A 20,675-nucleotide genomic window follows, 5' to 3' on the forward strand; every position below is an offset into this window, starting at 1 on the left:
GGTGTCCCTGCCCATGGCAGGGGGTGGCACTGGGTGGGCTTTAAGGTCCCTTCCAACCCAAACCATTCCAGGATTCTAAATGTTACCCCTGAGAAATGAAGGCTTTCTAAAAACAATGAGATGTTGGTCTGTGCAAGTCCCCTCCCACGGAGGGTTTGAAGCCACATTTCCCATGACAGAAGGACAAAGTCATTCTGGAGGATCACCCTCACTCAGATCTCCTTCTCTCTCAGGCAGATTCTGAATTTTGACAGATTTTGACTTCCCACACTGTTACAAATGCATGGACTTTGAAGCAGGCACTGGAGAAAACCCAACCCTGAGGACATCATTCACATGCAAAAGCACCCAGATTTTATCACTTCTTTTACATAAGTGATTTCCATTTGAATTTTAGATTTCTATGTTTTCCAGATTCTTGCTTTATTCATGCAAATGACAAAAATTACCTTCAAAACCTTGAGAGAAAATTAGACTGGTCTGGAACACACACATCTAATAACCAGCAATTTTTATAGGACAAATTATATCAATGGATGATTTTGCATGAATGTGATTTCTCTGGGAAGAAAAGCACTGCAGGATCAGGCCTCTGACTCTTTGCAAACCCAGTGGAAAGATTTCCAGCTGCTGGGCCATGAGAACTGAACTTAGAGTTTATATAATAACTGAACTGATGGCTGCAAATTTAGAAAAGTCCCTTTAGGAGTCAGAAATCCTTTTTTGTACGCTAAAGCTTTGCCTTCAGTCTAATCAGGAGCAACTGCTCCTTTTCTCCAATTCAGCTTTCTAATTATGCACTGAATTGTGTTATTTTGCAATATGGAAATAAAGTGGTAACTTGAGATATTTTTGGACTCGTGTTATTACAAGCCAATTTATCTCACTTTTATATGGGAATTAAAACAAATGTTCTTACAGATGAAGTAGACAGTTTATAAATCTCCCAGAAGGCTCTTCCAGGTCATCTGAAGATTCCATCTCATTCTCTACATTATGTTGTGTAAATATAAGAACGAGAAACACTTTTTAATAAAAATGAAAATTAGCTTCCACTGCGTTATATGCTTGTAAAAACATGGGAAGTAAAAAGTCCTGAATATCAATGTGCTCTCAGCCACCCTGGTGCCTGATGCCACTGCACAGGCTGTGTGGGGAGGGAAGGTCCTGCAGCACCACCCTGCTTTGGGCAGCACCCCCCCCTCACTGACACAACCCCCAAACCAAACTCTGCTCCCGCTCCCTCGGACAGCTGGAGCTGTGGAAGTGTCAGACACAGCCGTGTCCTTGCACAAGGATTGCACTCTCTGTTGTCTGGGGAATGCAGAATGTCACAGGTGTGGCAGTTCTGACAGCTCTCTGTCCTGTCCTGGCTCAGCAATCAGGGGTGGGAACAAGATGATCCTTAAGGTCCCTTCCAACCCAACCTGTTCCATCATTCTATGATGTGATTTTACATTTATCACGACACCTTTACAGACCTTTGCCTTCCTGTGCTCCAGAGTGCCCTTGGCACAGTGTGGAACAACCCCTGTGCCCTCTGGAGTTCCAACCCACCTCACCTCAGGACCAACACCAAGTTCCTGTGAACAGCATTTCTGAACAGAAGGATAAACAGGGTTACCTTGATGGTTCAGCTGTGAAACATCCGTGCTCATGTCCAGCACTGCATGTCTGTGTGCCCAGGGAAGTGTCACCAGCCCAGGGACAACATCACCAGCCCAGGGACAATGTCACCAGCCCAGGGAGAACAATACCAGTCCAGGGACAGTGCCAGTGTCACCAGCCCAGGGACAGTGTCACACCCCGAGCAGGGCAGGCAGTGGCTGTGAGCAGTTCTGTCCCTCCCGTTCCTGGCAGCAGGAGGCTCAGAACACCACAGGAAACTGGGGTCCTGTTGGGAGCCATCCCCCCTGCAGAGCCCGTGCACAGGCAGCCAGCACACAGCAAACAGCTCCAGAAGGACTAATTTCCAATTCCCTCTGCCTGTTCTTCTGATGTCACCCTGTCAAAGCCAATGTGCATTTTCATGTCCTAAGAGCACCCAACAGATCGAGTCTCTCAGCTGGCAGTTCACAGGCAAACTGTGGAGTAAAGATGAAGTAAACTGAGGTATTTTACATATATTGAGTATTTGAGCTCAATATTTTATACAACTCGTTCCCTTATAATAGAAGCCTCCTTATGCAAGAAATTTGCATACATCAGAAAAAAATATTTATGGCTTAGATCTATAATTTGTATAATAATTCAAAATAGCAAATGTTAAAGCACTTGTTCTGAGGGTTATGATGCAGATACAGAAGGAGGAGGAATTTTGTCTCTCTTACCCGCAAGAGAAACTCAACAGCTTATCTAGAAGGAAATTAAATTAGCCAGATAACTAGACAGAGCAGCAATGGAAAAGCAAGTTGCTGCTTTCAAAGCAGCTAAAAAGAAATGGAAGCAGTATCAGAGACAGTCCCACAAGTCAGACAGTTTATACAGCCAATATTCTGCAGAGAATCCCCAGCCCTGGAAAAACAGCTGCCTTTGCTTTCTGCAGCAGGTACAGAGACAACAAAGATGCCCCGGAACTGCTTGGAGTCACTTGGGAGCTGCTCAGCCAAGAAATGAGCAGTGCTGGCCCTGGCTCAGGTCACCGAAGGACTGAAGGTGTTTGGAGCAGGTGCCTCCCTGGAACTGACTCCTGAATTCCACTGTCCTTGAAGCAGAAATCTGGCACAGAAGGATGTGCAGGAAAACAGTCTGGCAAGGACAGGAACGTTTGAACTGAGGTCTGTGCATCCCCACCACTGACACAGGGAGAAGTTCTGCCTCCTGTAGTTCACCTGCACTTGTTCTGTGCTCCTGCCCCCCCGGCACTGCCCTGAGCCTGCTGGCCCTGGCTGGGGGGGACAGTCGTGGGTCCTGCTGCAGATCCACGTGGGGGGGCAGCCAGAGGGGGTGGCAAGGCTGTGAACCCTGTGCAGGTCACAGGGAGGACAAGCCCTCCCTGCCCTGGCCCTGGGAACAGAGGTGGTGACAATGGAGAGACAGCAAACAGCTGCAGGAACCTCTCCTTACTTTTTGTCCATGCTAATTCCATGTCTGTGGATGATGACCACCAGAATTTGGAATGGATGAAGTTTTCCCACAGGATCCCAGCCAAGGCTGTTACCCAGTGCAGTTCTGTCCACAACACGAGTGTCCTGAGACCCACCAAAGCACTTCTTGTGGGTCACTAAAGGGTCTTCAGGTGAGAAGAAATGTCAGTCACAGCAGGGCTTGGCTGTATTTCAGGCACAGACAGGAGGGAATAGCTCCAGAAATCCCATTATCAATCCTCAGAACTGCCTAATATCTCTTGTTTGGCATTCCTGTTTGTTATAATAGCTCTAAAATAAGTTACACATCACCAGAAGAGACAAACACAAAGTGCAACAGAAGTAATGTACATCCCCAACTTCTATTATTAAAATAATGGCTTTTCCCTCTCTCACAGGCTGAGCACTTGCTTTTTCTGAGCTAGAAATAATTCTTCATCTGTCACTTTTTCCAAAAAAACCAAAAAACCAGGAAAAATGAGAGAGCCTTCATTGCAGAGCTCCCCTTGCTGCTGCACTGCTAAATTGACTGACACACAATCTTGGCATTTGAGGGTGTTCACAGCCAGACTTTGGCTGCTGTTGTAAATCATATTTCTCCACACTTATTGCATTTTATTCATTTTATACATGACCAGAGATTAGAGTTCAAATGAAATAGATTTTGCTATCCTTCTTACATTCCAAACGGCCCCACTCTAAAAATCTTTAATTTTACTCACTTCAACTATTGAATAATTCAATGTAAAAGGAGAAAAAAACCCCACCAACCCTGTGACACTCAGTTTGAGATGGTGAGGAAAATAAAGCAGGACCCCAGGGCTGTGTCCCTGCAGCCTGGTGAGCCCTCACAGCACAGGGACCATCTGGCAGGGACACGACTGGCACCGGAGCCACTGGAGGAACGGCCACCCCAGGGAGCTCTGGGAAGGGGAAAGATGGGACAAGAGCCAGGCATGAGCCAACCCTCGCCCTCAAATGTGGTTTGAGAAGGTGTGATCATGAACTGACCCTGTTCCAGCAATATAAGATCACAGAATCACAGAATGGTTGGAGTTGGAAGGGACCTTAAAGCTCACCCAGTTCCACCCTCCACTGTCCCGGGTTGCTCAGGGATAGTGGTGATGCTCTGCAATCACCCAGATCTGCCACCACCATCCCCCAGCCTTAGTTTCAAGAGAAAAGTTGTGGAAGAGTTGAAAGCATCCCATCAGACCAACCATGAGCATCCAGGGGGAAGCCAGCACAGCAGAAACCCTCACAATGGACTTCCCAGAAATATCCTGAGGATCAAACCTTGCCCAGCCAGCCCTCCCACACACACACTGCTTCCTCCCCAAACAGCCACCCAGGGAACACCAGGCAAAGCTCTCTCACAATTTCTCTTGCATTATTAAAGCATTCTAAATAGAAAAGAAACCCGGGCCACACCATTTCAAGACAATTCCATTTACATTAGATGGAGGAACGAGCAGGAAGAACATCAGGGAAAGGTACTGACTATAGAAAGAAAAACAAAGTGCAAGTTAATGTGTGTATAAGTAAACACACAGATGGGCAAGTAAATGGGGAACTAAAAATATTATGGCCCTCATAAATGGTCATGCATAATAAATCAGGTTTAAAGAATCTGGCACACAGAGAAGCCTCTCAGCTTTCTGGAACTTTACTTTGCAGTCATTCAGGATACACAGAGCTAATAAATAGTCAAAAAAAACCCCCCAAGAATAAAGAGGTATTTTTTAAAACAGAACTTTAGATGCCAATTGTGTTGAGGTGAACCTCTCTGATCACCAGGTAAAGGAATTAAATGCTCCTAGAAGAAGTCTCCATCAGATCAAAAGAGGTGCTGGCATTTAGTACTCAAAACAGGAAAACCTGGAGTAATGTTTGGGTTTCTCACACTGGAGGTACTTTTCTCTGGAGTAAAAAAAACCCGGTTTGGAGAAAAGTGAGCAGTGCCAGGACAAGGGGAGATGGCTTCGAGTGGAAAGAGAGCAGGGCTAGAAACCAAGCACATGTGGCACTGCACAGTATGGTTTAGTGGACATGGGTATTCGTTCAAATGATGATCTTGGAGGTCTTTTCCAACCTTGATGATTCTCTATTCCAACCCCATTGCCATCACTTCTCAGGATAAACCTGAGAAGGACCAAACATTTCTCTTCCCTCCTTTGCATGGAGCCTTTTGGAAGGCAAGGTACGAATCATCTCCAGATGCAAAGAATCTTCCTCTGAGGAAAAGCAGGATGGAAACCCACCAGCAGGAGCTTCTACAACTCCCTTTGGCTCCTAGGTTGGCTCTTCACACACAGAGCACTCCTGTCAGGGTGGGCAGAGGAGGGGACACAGGGTGTGTTGTGCAGGGGGCTCCTCTGCACAGGTCAGGTCAGGTCCCAACCAGCCACGGGCTCAGCAGTGAGAGCAGCTCCTGGGTCTGCACGAGGTTGTCATGGCAATGGAACTGCGAGTGCAGGCCAGGGGAGCTGCAGCTTTGCCTTGACAGCCAAAATTATCCATAGCCTGGAAACAGGAGGCACCAGTGCCCTGATGGTTCTCTCCCCACTCAACACTGTTTAACCAGGCTGGGGCTGCAATTCCCTTGGCTTTCACTGCCCAGGAAATCACTCAGCTGCACATCAGGACAGCACCCAGCCCCTTCAGATAAGGTGGTCAAGTCTTGCAATGAATTCATAATCCAGAATAAATGTGAGCATTTCCATAGCTCTCTCATCACATGCAGTAACCCAGTAAGCCAATGCTGAGGGGGGAAAAAAGAAGGCAAATAAAAAAGCCAAGCCCCAAAACAGCCTTGTGTGAGGGGCCAATCTCAGCCAGTGCTGCAGGGCAGCCCCAGGAAGGGGGATCTCCTGGTCTGCCCGGAGTTCAGAGGGAGCTGGGAAGGCTCATGTGCACACTCAGTGCCTGTCCCACTCCACGTAGTCCAGGCTTTCCTGAACTGTCAATCTGGAGTCCTGACAAAGCCAAAAAGCTGGTATTTCAGCCCATGCCATGCTCCTAATGAAGAGCAGGGATCTCTGCAGAAGATTCATCTTACAGAACGCGCTTCAACACTTTTCTGTCCTTTCACTCCAATTTTTGTCCCCCCCCAATCCAGCCACATGAACGTCTTGTTTCTGTCCAGCCCCTTTAGCCCAGCTGGGAGGCTTTCTCTGAGATAAAATGGTACTAATTGTGGTCACCTCCCTTCCTCCCTGGCTGTGGCCCTGCTCTGAACCCCACAAAAGGCAATGGGAACATTCCAATGCCAGTGAAGTTTCACCCAGGCCTGTATTGAGAATATATTCCATATATTTGCATACCAAGTATGATCTAATTCTTCTTGGAGACCTTCAGGGGAACTCGAAGTGCAAGCTGGTGTCAGGGAGGAGGGGGGAAGGAAAAGGCTAATCCTACACTTATTACTTCTCTTTAGAGCACTTTAGAGTAGAACACTGGCAATAAAAAGCACTGGCAAATGTGTATGTACATATGAAGCAAGCCAGCTTTTCACTGACTTTTGAAATGATAATGTAATTATTATTTAAACCAGAGCATTTACATATTGCTTTGGCTACTTCATAACAAACCACAGGGCTGGTTAGGAGCATGTGGGACCATGCAGGACCAGTACCAAGAGCAGTTGGCATTTGCAGCCAATCAGTCACTTGAACTGGGTTATTTATTCATTTATTTATTTATTACCATGCCCAGAGGATCTGTGGCTGCCCCACCCCTGAGAGTGTCCAAGGCCAGGTTGGACAGGGCTTGGAGCAACCTTGGGCAGTGGAAGGTGTCCCTGCCCATGGCAGAGGGTGGCACTGGATGGGCTTTAATGCTCTTCCGACCCAACCATTCTATGAAAATTATTTAATTTTCTAAAGGATGAAGGTGAACAGAGTGGGGTAGAGCTGCCTAAAGAAATGGAAGATTCATGGATAAAGCCTTTATCCCTCACCAGCCAACATTATGATTTAAACCCTGGCACAAGAAGGAAAATAATTCCTTGTAATAAAAAATAAAAGTTAAGCCCCCAACCAACCAACCAAAGGGATTTCAGACGTGGGGTGCGGGCAGCAGACCTTGGTTTACCCCACACATGGTTTCAAATGTGCCCACAAGCAGGATGACCCCAAACAGTTCCCCCCCAGATGCGCCCCTGAAGCTCCGCCGGCAAACCGCAGCATCCTCCTGTGTGAAAATGCCCTTTCCTGAGGCTCAGCCACAGCCCTGTGACCACGGCCGGGGTCGTGCCCGTCCCTCCCACCCCAGCCCCTCCTCTGGCCCATCGCGGGGGCTCCCGGCGCGCTCCCCGGCATCCAGCGCTGCCCTGGGCCAAAGGGCTCCCTGTGCCCTCCCGCCGCACCTCGGCATCCTCCATCCCGCGGGAACGCGGCCGGGCCGGGGGAGGCACGGCAGGAATCCAGAAAGCTCCGGGATTATTTCGGCGCAGTCATTCCCGCGGTACAGGAGGTGTTAATTTTCTCTATTATTCCTTCAGAGCTGCGCAAGTTTGCATTTAATTAACTCGGTGACTCGAGCCAGCCAATTCTTGTTGCTACTAATGTATCACAATTAGAACAAACCGTTGCCATGGTAACTGCACAATCCATCATAATTCCTACACCGCCCGCCTCGCGTTTGTGCAGTCCCGGGGTTCTGTGGCACGCAGATGGGCGGTTATTATTATGCTAAACTGGGAATGGGTAATCCCACAATACAAGATGATTTAGGTGCTCAATTTAAGTGAGATTTAATTACAAAAAGCCTATCATTTTAGGAAGTGCCAAATTCCAGTCATTCCACGATCCCCCATATCGTTGGGAGGTGCCCCCGTGCATCAACGCTAATTCACAGCGTCACAAAGAGCTTCCTCTCTTAATTATCAAACATTGCCTTTTTTATCGTAAGAATAACCCAAATCTCCATCTCAAATTAGATGCTGCAATAACAATTTACAGCAATATCCAAAGCATTTTCCAGTGTGGTTTCATGAGGTCATACCATGTCCTGCATTATCCCACCACAGCTCTCAATTCCTCGTCACCAGCTCCAAGTTAACTCTGGAATTAGCTCCCACATGTCACACCTCAGAGGCAACACTGAACTCACTCTGAATTATTTAGAGCTCCTTAGCAGCAGTTTCACTTGGGGTACTCAAGCTGAAAGGAATCTGGAGTATTACAGGATGAGAAAAATCGGTGTTTTAAGCCAAAATCACCTCAAATGTTTAACTCATCCACAGTCTGACAAAAGCTAATGGCCCACAGACCCTATTCTGCATCTGTAACTTATTAAATACGTTTTAACAGGATGAAGAAGCAAACCCTGTTTGTTGCTGCCCCCTGAGCTGCACATCAGCTGCACATCACCTCAGCCTGAACCAGGCTGTATTTACTGACTGCTGTACCCTGGCACACGGGAGGAATAAATGGGGAGTATTTGTACCTCCTTGCTCTCTGCATGAGGAAGCCATAAGGAAGCTTGTAAATACAAAGCTGAATTTGTGACAAACTGTACCTTCTGTCAGCGACGAGCCCGGGGCCTCAGGGGAGAGAGAGCATCCACAGGAGGAGTTTTTCCGAGTGTGTGACTGCAATCCGGCCGAGCCAGCCCTGCTCCCACAGGGAAGTTGACTCTAATAAATGTTCTCTCGGGCATTACCTGCCGAGCCCAGGGGGCAGCGCCGGGCTCTGCACGGCCCCCGTGCTCCGCAGCCACCGCCTCGGCTTTGTGGTCGGTTCTTCCCAAGAAGTCCTTGCTCGGGTCCAAGTCAGACTAAATCCAGAGCCAGCGCTCGGCACACGCAGCAATTACCGACAGGGAGATTTAGAGGCCCTGACCTTTCTTTCTTATCTTCAGTCATTATCAGATTTCATCTTCCAGTCAATAAAATCCGCTACAAAGACATTGATTTTGAACTTCTGGAGAATCAAATCACTTGACTTCCTTGGTCCTCCAATTAAAGCACCAGCATAAATCTTAACTACTACCTAATACCAGTTTTCACAAGACTTTCTCCAGCTGTAATCGCGTTTAAGCACCTTGGTTAAACTAATTGATTTCCATTCCCTCTAGTTACCCTCACCTAACACAGTCAGTGCTGAACCTTCCGGTGCATCCACTCTCCAGTTTACCGGTGAATTACTGTGGTAGTTCAGTTGTTAGCAGGATCTGTTCCACCACTAAAAAGAGCTATCTTGCTTTCAAATTATATTTAATTATCTCCGTTAAACATTACAGGCTGCTCTGATGTTGGCAGTGTAAATCAGAGGGAACAAGAGGACGATGATAGCACACTGTTCATCACGGGTTTTGTCCTCCTACTCTCTCTGCGCTCCCTGAAGTGTCTCGAGAGGTAAGGCCAAGGCAGATCTTGTGAGCACTCGAGGTATTCACTTCACAATACACACATGACTTTTTACTGGTGAAACCATGAGACTCAGGGGCATGGGCAGGGTTAAACCTCAGCTTTCCCTGCTCTGGCAGTTAAGGGCTGAATGGATGTTGTTTAATGGGCAATTAGCAGCGTAAGAAAAGCTGTTATTGCTGAGTGAGCAACCCCTCCTTTGTAAATACGAGTTTCACCTCATTCCTCCCCGCTGGGTTTTGTCACCACAGATACTTCAGCCGTTCAAAGGCCAAATGCCAACACAGATTGAATAATCTCCTGGTGGAGCCCTGACATCATTAGCTGAGAAGCGCTAAACCTGGGAAACTCTTTCAGAAAGGCGTGACAATTACCGAGGTCTTTGCTGCCCGTGGGCTGATCCGTCAGGGGACCTGACTGGGAAATATCTGCCAGGGAAGGGAGCTTGTCCTGTGAAATATGTTGTGGGTACAGTCCAGGTGCTGCCCACCCCCTGCCACTGCATTGCTCTCTTCGGGAAAGGAAACGCGCGGATCTGCAGCTCCTTCTGCTGCCACAGGGCAGAGCCGGGCACCAACAGCACAGGCAGAGTTTAACACGGAAACCATGTCAAAGCACGAACTTGCAGAAGGAAAAGGTCTGCCTTGGTTTTCTTTCACACTCCGCTGGAGCCAGCCCGCGGGGGTGGCTCTGCCGCAGCCATGGGCAGAGGGGACGGGCTCCTGCCCCCCAAACCCTGCCCGGTGTCACAGACGGGTCAGTGCCCCGGCACAGCTCCGGCCCCGCTCCCCTGTGCTGCTGCACCTCCACTCCCGCAGCCTCGCCCAGCCCCGGGGAGGGCCGTGCTGCCCCACCGACACCCCTTCTGTAACAGGGGGAAACGATAAAAGCACAATCTTCCTCTGATCTCTCCACCAGGTTCCCTTTTCTCTTTCCATCTGTCTCCTTGTCCCTCCATGGAGCAGCTCCTCTCGTGTCAGTCGTGGACTGCACTTCTCTTTGAGAGCCTTTTCACTTGTCATAAGGCATCGAACAGTTCTCAGCCGCCTTCTGCCCTAAAACATCATCGATGTCCCTGAAGTGCCAGGGACACACGGGCAGAGAGGGAACCGCTGCCACCCCCGTGCCTGGTGCCCGAGGGGGCTCTGGCTGTGCTCGCTGTACAACAGGGACCCCTCAGTCCCTCCCCGCTGGGAATGGGTGTCAGGGCACTGCAGGGACCACAGGACATGTCCTGCTGGTGCCTGTGCTGCTCCCCCAGCACTGACAACCCCATAAGGCACAACATGACTGGGGTGCAGCACCCCCAGCTCTGCTGCCTGGCAAGGAGGATCCTCCCTGGCAGTTTTGGCTGAATCCTTCTGGATGAAGACAAACCCAGATTTTAAAAGAGCTGTTGTTTCAAAATACAGAAACACAAACATGCCCCGAATCCCTTTTGACAGGATACAGTTGGGACACAAGTTTTTTGCTTCAGTCTACAAGAATTCACCGTTGTTTCTTTTTAAGCTTCTGTTAAGCTTATGCCTCAAAGACAAAACACAAGACAATTTCTATGACTATGATGGTTTCTACTTTTATTACTATTACAGGCCTGCTTAAACCACTTAAAACAACAAATAAATCCTTCAGGTCAATATTTTAGCGTATAGTAAAACCTCCTCTTTGCCTTGCATTGAATTGCCCTTGCTAGAGGGAAAATGCTCTTTCCAGAGTAGCTGTTTCCTTCCCCTGCAAACCCAGCAATATTTGGCTCACTGGTACACACAGAGGACCTGATGTTTTGGTGTTAGAGGATCTTAGAGTAAACTGCCATGATCTCCAGGATCAATGGAAGCCTTGCTTTGTGGTGGGGAGATTTCCCTACCAGTGCCTGCAACTTTGCATTTTTTACTGATTTTGTAGGAATGTTTTGGCCGAAGGACAGTACATTTAGATTAGATAAAAGGAAGAAATTCTTCCCTGTGAGGGAGGTGAGGCCCTGGCACAGGTTGCCCAGAGAAGCTGTGACTGCCCCATCCCTGGGAGTGTCCAAGGCCAGGTTGGACGGGGCTTGGAGCAACCTGGGCTGGTGGAAGGTGTCCCTGCCCGTGGCAGAGGGTGGGATTGGATGGGCTTTAGGGTCCCTTCCATGATTCTGTGAATGGGTAGCTCCAAAGTTGAATGTTCCCTTCATTCCTCATGGTTTGGGGCAGGATAATGCCATAGCACTGCCCGTGGGAAGTCACCACTCTGCAATGCCCATCCCACCAGCTCCCTGACCACATCAGTGTAGAAGTTCACCTGTGCCTCCTGCCTCTCTCCTGGCAGTGTCTTTGCTCCTTCCACTTTGTTTCTGTTTATTCTAAAGCAAACAGAAGAAAATTTCCACTCCAGCTGTGTGACAGAAGTACAGGCAATAGAGGATGCTCCTTCTGCTTGAGGGTACTTGATTTGGGGCCTTTGCAGCCTGCTTTCATAAGCCACTCACAGACAGTGACAAAAGTGCTTAAGGACCCATTCTTTCTGCTGAAAGCCTTGATCAAACAAAACCCTGATTCCAGCATCCAAGTTCAGCAAGAAAATTGAGAAACATCTGCATAACTCACATTGTATTGAATAAGCCCTTCATGGTTTTCCTTTTGTTGCTGGATGAGCTTAGAATCAGCAGCCATTATTTCTTACTCAAAATATCATTATTATGTTTCTACAATACCCGTGGGGTTCAGAAGCTGGCTGTGATCTGCTCACAGAAATGCTCCTTCAGCTCCTGGTGTTTGGCTCCCAATGCTGGCCAGGAGCTCCGGGGTTTCTCTGCAAAGATCATTAACTCTTGTTCAAGCACAGGAGCATAAAGGGGACTGAGGGTTTCTGCAGCAAAAGTCAGACTGAACTATCCAGCACAGAGCCAGCAGAGCACACCAACCTCTGGCCACCTCTTGGGGATAATCCTACTGAGACTGACACGGGGAATGACCTTCCAGTACCACCCAGAGTCATCCCACCCCAAAAATGCATATGCTGGAAGAGAATCAGAGTTACAGGAATACACCAATCCCTCTGAGAAACCACATCATCTTTGTGATATACTTATGTCAGGCCTCACATATGCAGGAATTTCAAAATAACCACTGAACTCTTAGACAATCGTTAGGGTTGGAAAAGACCTTTAGGGTCATCAAGTCCAGCCATCAACCCAGCACCACCACCACGTTCACCACAAGCCATGTCCTCAAGTGCCACCTTCTCATGTTTTTTGAACACTTCCAGGGATGGTTTCACAATGTTTGTGAAGATACCTTATCACAAATCCAAACGACCAGCAAAGACATTCAAACATAAACTCACTCCCCCCCCTTCCCGTTTGGGGCAAATAATTTTACAATTAATTCCTTGTTAACTAACTTTGAAGAGCTGTTTTATGATTATACATTCAGGCCTTGTTCCTATACCCAGCTACCTCTAGTCCAGCACTACTCAGAGTGTTATTCCCAAAACAGGGCTTGGCAAGACCGAGATTTTCCCTTTGCAGCCACAGAAATGCATCAAACTGGAACCCCCCAGCCCCGCCCAGCGGCGGGGAATGGTCGATGCAACAGCTCTGCTGGGGAAATTGTGTTGTCAGCTCAAGCGAGTTTGACATTCAGAGCTATCACAACGCAAGCAAAGAGAAAAGTTTCATCAACACAGTAATTACTCCTCTGGACTCAGTGGAGCCGCAATTATTTCCCGGTGAGGGGCTGTCAGTTTGTGCTGCAGATAAAAACTGTTGATAGGGCTGCCAGGGGCCTATGCAGAGATGGCTTTTCAGATGTAAAACCCTCCTGGCAATTCTACATTTTCTGAAAAAAATAAGGATCCAAAAAAGTACATGTCAACACTACGCATTAAACACCTACACGCTTTTTCCTTTTAAAATTGTGTTGCTTTTTAGCCAAAGGCAGTGAAGTTCACACTAGAAATTCCAGGGGAAAAAAAAACCCCTTTCTTTCCCTCTTTTCCTCTTTTGAAAACAGTTCAATGCCTGTGTGTGCACTGGACAGGGGCAGTGGTGCCCTGCACAGGGGTGGTGAACCCGAGAGCCACAGCTGGGCTCACACAGCCCGTGTGCAAGGGCACCAAAGATATTCCTAAAGCTGCTGTTCTGGTCAGTGGGAGATTGTGCAGACCTGGGACTACTCCTGGTTAACTGGGCAGACTGGGAATGCAGGAGGCTGAGGAGGAGCTGGCTCTGACTCCTTGTGCCAGTGACTTGGTGCAGCATCTTGGCTGCACCAGCGGCGTGGAGGGAGGGCCAGGCTGGATCTCAGCAAAAGGTTCTTCCCCCAGAGGGTGGTTGGCACTGCCCAGGCTCCCCAGGGCAGTGGGCACAGCACCAAGGCTGCCAGAGCTCCAGGAGGGTTTGGATGATCCTCTCAGGGACAGGGTGGGATTGTTGGGGTGTCTGTGCAGGGACAGGGGTTGGACTGGATAATCCTTGTGGGTCCCTCCCAGCTCAGGGGGTTCCATGATTCTATACTTTTCCCCCTCTACAATTCCACCTCCTTTCTGGGTTCCATTCATTTCTCCATCTTCCAATAGTTTTTTTTTCCTGCCTCCTTGGCACAGATGGGAATGGAAAAGGCTGGAATCATCACAGCAAAGAGATCCCTCAGTGTTGACATCAGACATCAAAGCTGCTGCTCTCAGGCTTCAAAGGGTCCCTTGGGGACGTTAACAAAGTCCTTTCTGCTTAAACGAATCCATCTCCACTATGAGACAGCACATACAAATTCAAATGTGGTATTATTGCTCCATTATGCAGATACCTGCTCCAATAATTGAAAATTCCACAAAAAGAATTGATTGTTAATTATCTTTTAGCTCTCCCCTCTACCTTCCTGTGAGGAATTACTGTATGAGCAGGAGCACGAGGACTGTGCCACCTCTGCTGCCTGTCAGCTGTGGCAGCCCCTGGCTGGGATGTACCCCCTCCTCAGGTAATTATGTGGAACATGATTGTGGCCTTGGGCTCTGCCTGCTCAGTGTTTGCAATTAGATTGGACTACAAAAGTACATATTAACATTAAAGGAGCATTACAGTGCAGCAAACGTGATAAACCAGAGCCCTGGTACTGCACCTTCTGCTTCTGCTCTTTGAAGAATCATAATCACCATTAATTTATGGGCTGCTGAGGAGGATCTAATTACTCCAGTCAGCCCTTATGTCACTCAGAGTGTGCATGGCTGCTGTTACCTGTCTTTCAGTACCTGCCTTGGCAGCACAGACCTGCAATGCCAGTGCTCCTGCAGCCTTTCCCCTGCCTGGCTGAACCTGCAGGGTTCTGAATGTGCTCAGATGGGAGATCCCCCAGACCCCCCAGAAGGGATCAAACACAGGCAGAAATTGCTCTTCCAGAGGAACCCTGCCTTGGCAATCCAACGTGGGGAATACATTTGCTGCCAACACGTCTTCAGTCTTCCAAGATGCTGCCTTGAAGAAGAAGGAGCCTCCCAGCAAAGCACAGGGAGAGGAAAACAAGTGTGTGGCCAAAGTTGGACAACTCCAGAACTCAGAATTCCTGCAGCACTCACCACTTCATTGAGCAGATGTAATTACTGACTTTCTACTTTTGGGTTAAATCAGCAGTGCTGACATGTTAAAAGCCTGTTAATTTGTCTGGTTTTGACTAGAAACAGCACCCTTTCCATTGAACACCAAATGAATGCAGGAGGTAATAAAGTAAATCTTACTGAGAACTTTCCTGAGAAGCTGTTTAAGATTTTCTATTAGTCCTACAGAAATTAAATTTGAAACTCTACAGACACTCAAAGGTTTTCACGAGGGTTTTTATACACTTTTCAGTAGTGCTGTTATATAACCTGATAAAACCCCAGGCACCAGATCATTTTTGTAATGAAGGTTATCACCCTCCCAAAAATTCCGCCAATTATTTCACTTCTAGATTTCAAAGAACACCTAATTTCCCCTCAATTAAAATGCAGCCCTCCAATGCTGCACAAAAGTGGATTTTATTGAATACTCTGTGCTTGGAGGATCTCCAGACCTCACAGCTTCAGTCTGGAGGGCCTGAACTGAAATCAGGTGAAGCTGCTCTCCAGTTCAGGATTTTCTCAGGAGAACTCTAATGCCAGATCCTTAAATTCCATGGGGTTCTCAGGGATACAACTGAGGCTGGATAAAATGAAGAACTTCAGCATCTGAACATGCAGATCTCTAAGACAATGAATGAAGTGATGGGCAAAGTGAAAGTGCATCAATGAGAGCAATTAATAGCTGTGGTTAATGAGTTTTATGCAGGTCCCATTACCAGTCTCTTTCTTTAAACAGAAGCTGCAATCCATGAGTGTCCTTGTGTGAGCCCCAAATTATGGGACGTCGGGAGTCACATTCCCTGGGAGCCTCAAAGCCTGACTTTCTCCACCATCCAAGAGTTTAAAACTCCAACAAACATTGCATTAAATTTCTCATAACTCCCAAATCCACACAGGTAGTTGCTATAGCAACTGTCAGCTCAAGACTTCCCAGGGGAGAAAATAAAAGTGTGTCCTACCTGGCTAATTGCTATTTGTGTTACAGAGAATTGAAGGGTAACTTAGTTTCACCAAAAAATAGAACATAGACTGAAGTGCTCCCATGCTAATGTGACATTATTTAATCTGAATAAGAACCCACTTTGCATGTGCCTTCAAATTATAGTATTTATGGAACATTCAACACAATAAGTAAAAATGTTGCTGCCAAATATGCCCGACTTCCCCTGCTTGTTGATTTGAATAAAAGGGGCATTAAAAAAATAGAGAAACAAGAAGAAAGGTGGAAGAGCTGATGGGATTAGGGACTTCAAATTTCACAGTGCTTGTATTACAACAAAAAAAAACCCAAACCAACAAAAGCTTACAACCAGCAGGTCCTGCAATCTGGATCCAAAAATAAGCTGATGACTGTGGGGTCAACCATTCCCCATTTCTCATCATTCCAGGAAGAATAAAGCTCCCAAGCAGGGTGACCACAGTGGCTGAACAAGCACCATCACACACTCAGAGTCACAATTAGAACCTTTTTAACTTGCAAAAAGTCCTGAAAATCATTCAAGAAAAACTCCCATCTGGAGGATATATTCAGGAGCACACTGACAGTTATTGCTGTCTTGTAAACACATCCAGAAATGTATTATTTTAATCTTAGCACAATTACTAAATGAGAGCAATCACAGCTACGAGGCAACAGAACCTCCTGAAACACAAAAATAACGATGACATATCTCTCTATATTAGTCCAATGACATAATTGGAGAAAATCAGATCCTGGGGGGATATTCGATCCACTCAAGTACCTCTGTACGTGGTTAGAGAGCACAGTTGTGGACTTCAGACCCACAATGATTCCTTTCCTCCTGACCCTCCCAGCCCTGGCAGGTGCCCCAGCTGCTGGTGCAGGGTGTGAGGAGCACAGGAGCCATCCTCCTGGGCAGCAGTGCCAGGCAGGGGCTGGGCAGGAGAGGGCCCTGCCCTGCCCAGCACAGAGAGCACACTGATGGGCAGCTTTGCCACCAAAGGATCTCATTTTTCAGTGTTCCACCCTCAGCATTCAGGAAGTTTCCTGGAAGGAGCAGAGTTTATATCCGTGTATGGTGATGCTGAAGAGCCAGACGGGCAGAAAACAGCTCGTGATCTCACAGTCCTTCACAATTCCAGTGGGAGAGGAAAGGGAGAAGGCAGTGGCAAGAGAAAACCCACCATATCCAAGACTCCTGAACACAAGTCCTGGGAATTCCTGGAACACATGGAATTCCTCCTGCCCGACTGATCTCTGTGCCCCACACCAGTACACCCAAATCCAACATTCCCAGTCTCCTAGCACATCCCTCCTCTGCAAGTGCTGTTCAAATAACTACTCCCAAAACCTTACTTAAAATTCAGGATGTGCTTTTTACCTCAGGTACTTTTCTGGGAGGTTCTCCTGCAAATGAAAAGGAAGAGAGGGATGAAGCATCTCTTGAAGGGCAACTGCTTCACTGGCTGAGGATCTGGGAGGTGAACTTCTATCCACCTGCCTCATCCACCTTCTAACATTCACTTAATCACAAATACAACTTAATATTCACTTAATCACAACTTACATGACAAAGGTTAAAAAAAATGGTAATAATTAGTGTTGAAAAGTATTGGTTTTCCTAACAATAAATTGACTTCTAGGGGCAGAAAAAGCAAACCAGTGTTTTTAAGAGCTCTACATTTCACACTGATTTTGCTACAGATGGTTTTCCCCCTTCACTTTGCTTGTGTACCATTGAAGTGTTGACTCTGGAAATCTGCACCTGTGCAAGGCTTTAAAAAAATTACACTGCAAGAGAGACTAATAATAAAAAACCAAACTATTAGTGCCACTGTGAGGTGGCATTCCCAGGGTGTGTGAGAGCATGTCCCACCCCCTGCCACGCTGCTGCTCCTGCAGGTGTCTGGGAAAGAAAGGCAACAAAAAGAAGTAACCCCAAGAAATTAAAACACGTGCCTTTGTGAAACCAGGTTGATCTCAAACGCATCTCCAGAGTGTGTCCTGCCAGGAACAGCCTGCCCAGGGAAGGAGCACACGAGTTGTCACCACAGCAGTGCCAGCCCGGGGTCCTGGGGCACCAGGGGCAGGGCAGGACAGGAGTCTGTGCCACACACAGGGACAGGACACGGGGACACGGCCCCAGGCAGTGCCAGCAATCCCCCAGCAGTGCCCTGCCCTGCAAACCAGCTCCACCCCAGGCAGGGCACAGGGACCAGGAGGCTGCAGGATGAGTGAACCCCTGGGCAGGACACATCCCCACACCCCCACATCCCCCCCATCCTGCCACTACCCTGCTGGAATTCCTCCCCTGCCCTGGGTTATTGATCCCCTGAGCTCCTGCCCTGGCACAGCAACCCCTTATTGATCCCCTGAGCTCCTGCCCTGGCACAGCAACCCCTTATTGATCCCTGAGCTCCTGCCCTGGCACAGCAACCCCTTATTGATCCTCTGAGCTCCTGCCCTGGCACAGCAACCCCTTATTGATCCCCTGAGCTCCTGCCCTGGCACAGCAGCCCCTTATTGATCCCTGAGCTCCTGCCCTGGCACAGCAGCCCCTGCTCGGCTCAGGAGCCGCCTGGTATCGACTCTGCCTCCAGCCCTGACTCCTGTAATTGCTTCAACAGCTCTGCGAGCTCACTTGGCCTCTGATAAGATCCCCACACATCCAGGGAGAATTTAAAAGAGTTTTGTTGTCAAAAACAATTACACCAGGAGTGCAAAAGCTGCATTTCATCCCTGCAGTCCCTCTCAAATGTCCGGGTGATCCAAGGCAGGGGCTGGGCAGGAGGAGGAGCTGGGACACCCTGTCCTGTCCTAAGCCCAAACCCCCCCTGAGCCTTCAGCTGGGGATGGTTCTGAGCACTGGGAGCTCAGAGTTGGACAGGATGTGACCCCTCTGCTTCATAGGGACTCCTCTGTGCAGTTCATGGAATGGTTTGGGTTGGAAGGGACCTAAAAAAATCATCCAGTGCCACCCCCTGCCCTGGGCAGGGACACCTTCCACTATCCCAGGTTGCTCCAAGCCCTGTCCAACCTGGCCTTGGACACTTCCAGGGATGGGGCAGCCACAGCTTCTCTGGGCAACCTGTGCCAGGGCCTTCCTATCCTCCCAGGGAAGGATTCCTTCCCAATATCCTCTCTAAATCTCCCCTCCTTCTGCTTAAAGCCTGTTAGTGCCTTTCTACAGAATCCACACTAAAAGAAGGATCTTTATGAGCAAAGCCATGGCATAGTTCCAGTCCCCAGTACTGTGTCCTGATCCTCAAAGGTCATATATCCCATATTTTGGGATATATACAATGTATATATATCCCCCCCCCTCCTGACACACAACCCCACCCCACACCTGGACAATCCCCAGGGATGGAACAGGAGCTCTGTGGCCACTGCAGCAGAGCCAAGGAAACTCCAAAGGGCTGTAAACGTGGGAGGGACAACCACATTCCACACCCCCAGGAATACACTTGCTGCATTACCAAACTAAGCCTATAAGCCACAACTGACCTATAAATCATAACCAGCCATGTGTTCTCCCAGTTTTTGGATACTGGACAAAGAAACTGGTTAAAAAGGTCTGGAATCACCTTTTTCCCCATGGCAGCTTCCATACACCTCATGTTTTATCTCCATCCTGTAGCACAAACTCTGGTATCTGGCCTTCCTCACACCTTCCTGCCTCCCTCCACCTGCTGCAAATGCTACTGCTCAATTTATTTGCCTTCTATGAATTACCTGCAGCACATTTCGAGTTCTTTTTTTGTTGTTGGAGGTGTTATTCTCTATCCTGAACAAGGCAGGTGTTTTCAATATGCTTTCTACCAAACAACATTATGCTTGTATTTATTGATAAAATAAAATAAATCCACACAACGAAAACCACAGTGTTATGTATAACACCATTCCTCAGTTTAAAAGATTGTGCTGCATGAGATTTTCAGCAGGTGCAATTTCCATTTCAGCCCAGGCCTCTGTGGCTAAGCTACAGCACAATATTTTCCAGAGGAAATATCTGACAGGAAATCACTAACAATCACCAAAAAGTACAACCCCCACTCAAAAAAGGGAGATGGAAAAGAAAGCAAAGCACAAAAGCTATTGCAGCTCCACCTCTTGCAGGACAGGAGGGGAAGCCCCAGGAGCACAGGCACTGGGGTTTGGCACCGTGTGCTGGGCCAGGAGCTGAGGGTTCCAGTGCCATGGGAGCTGGACAGACCCACAGGGACAGACACAGGGACTGCACCCAAGGACATCCCAGTGCCCCCTGCCCAGGGAGGATCGCTCCTGTTTGCCAGACAAGACAGGACAGCTCCCAGCCCAAGGAGCTGAGCACAGCCCTGGCAGCACAGGCAGCCAGGGGACACTGCTGTCCCTTGTCCCCAGTGTCCCCCCAGCTCTGGGCAGGGGCACCCTGGGCTGGGGCACAGCCTTTGCCCCAGACCACCTCTGTGCTCTAGGGCAAATCAAGTTCATCATCATCTCCCCTCTGTACTATGGCAATTTGGGCATGAATCTGCTGCTTTCCCAGTCCAGGGGAACTCAGCCCTGCAAGCACAGGGGAACCTGAAGCTTTTGCTCCCATCAGCTTCCAATGCCGGCAGCAGCCTTGGGAATTCTTTGTCTTCTTATCAGCCCATTACATCTTTGCAGACAACATTTTAAAGCCCTTCATGTGGGTCACCTG

General features: G+C 48.3%; 1 protein-coding gene and 1 long non-coding RNA gene across 8 annotated transcripts in view; one reads left to right on the forward strand and one right to left on the reverse strand.

Annotated features, from left to right (window-relative positions):
- Positions 1–20,675, reverse strand: part of GRM7 (glutamate metabotropic receptor 7) — a 229,867-nt gene that overhangs the window by 23,080 nt on the left and 186,112 nt on the right. The window lies entirely within an intron of this gene.
- LOC116792492 lies at positions 7,740–8,996 on the forward strand. The gene is made up of 2 exons (XR_004359148.1): positions 7,740–7,819; positions 8,116–8,996. It is a non-coding gene; the product is annotated as an uncharacterized LOC116792492 (long non-coding RNA).

The sequence above is a fragment of the Chiroxiphia lanceolata genome, chromosome 11 (assembly GCF_009829145.1).
Source record: "Chiroxiphia lanceolata isolate bChiLan1 chromosome 11, bChiLan1.pri, whole genome shotgun sequence".
NCBI classification, from domain to species: domain Eukaryota; kingdom Metazoa; phylum Chordata; class Aves; order Passeriformes; family Pipridae; genus Chiroxiphia; species Chiroxiphia lanceolata.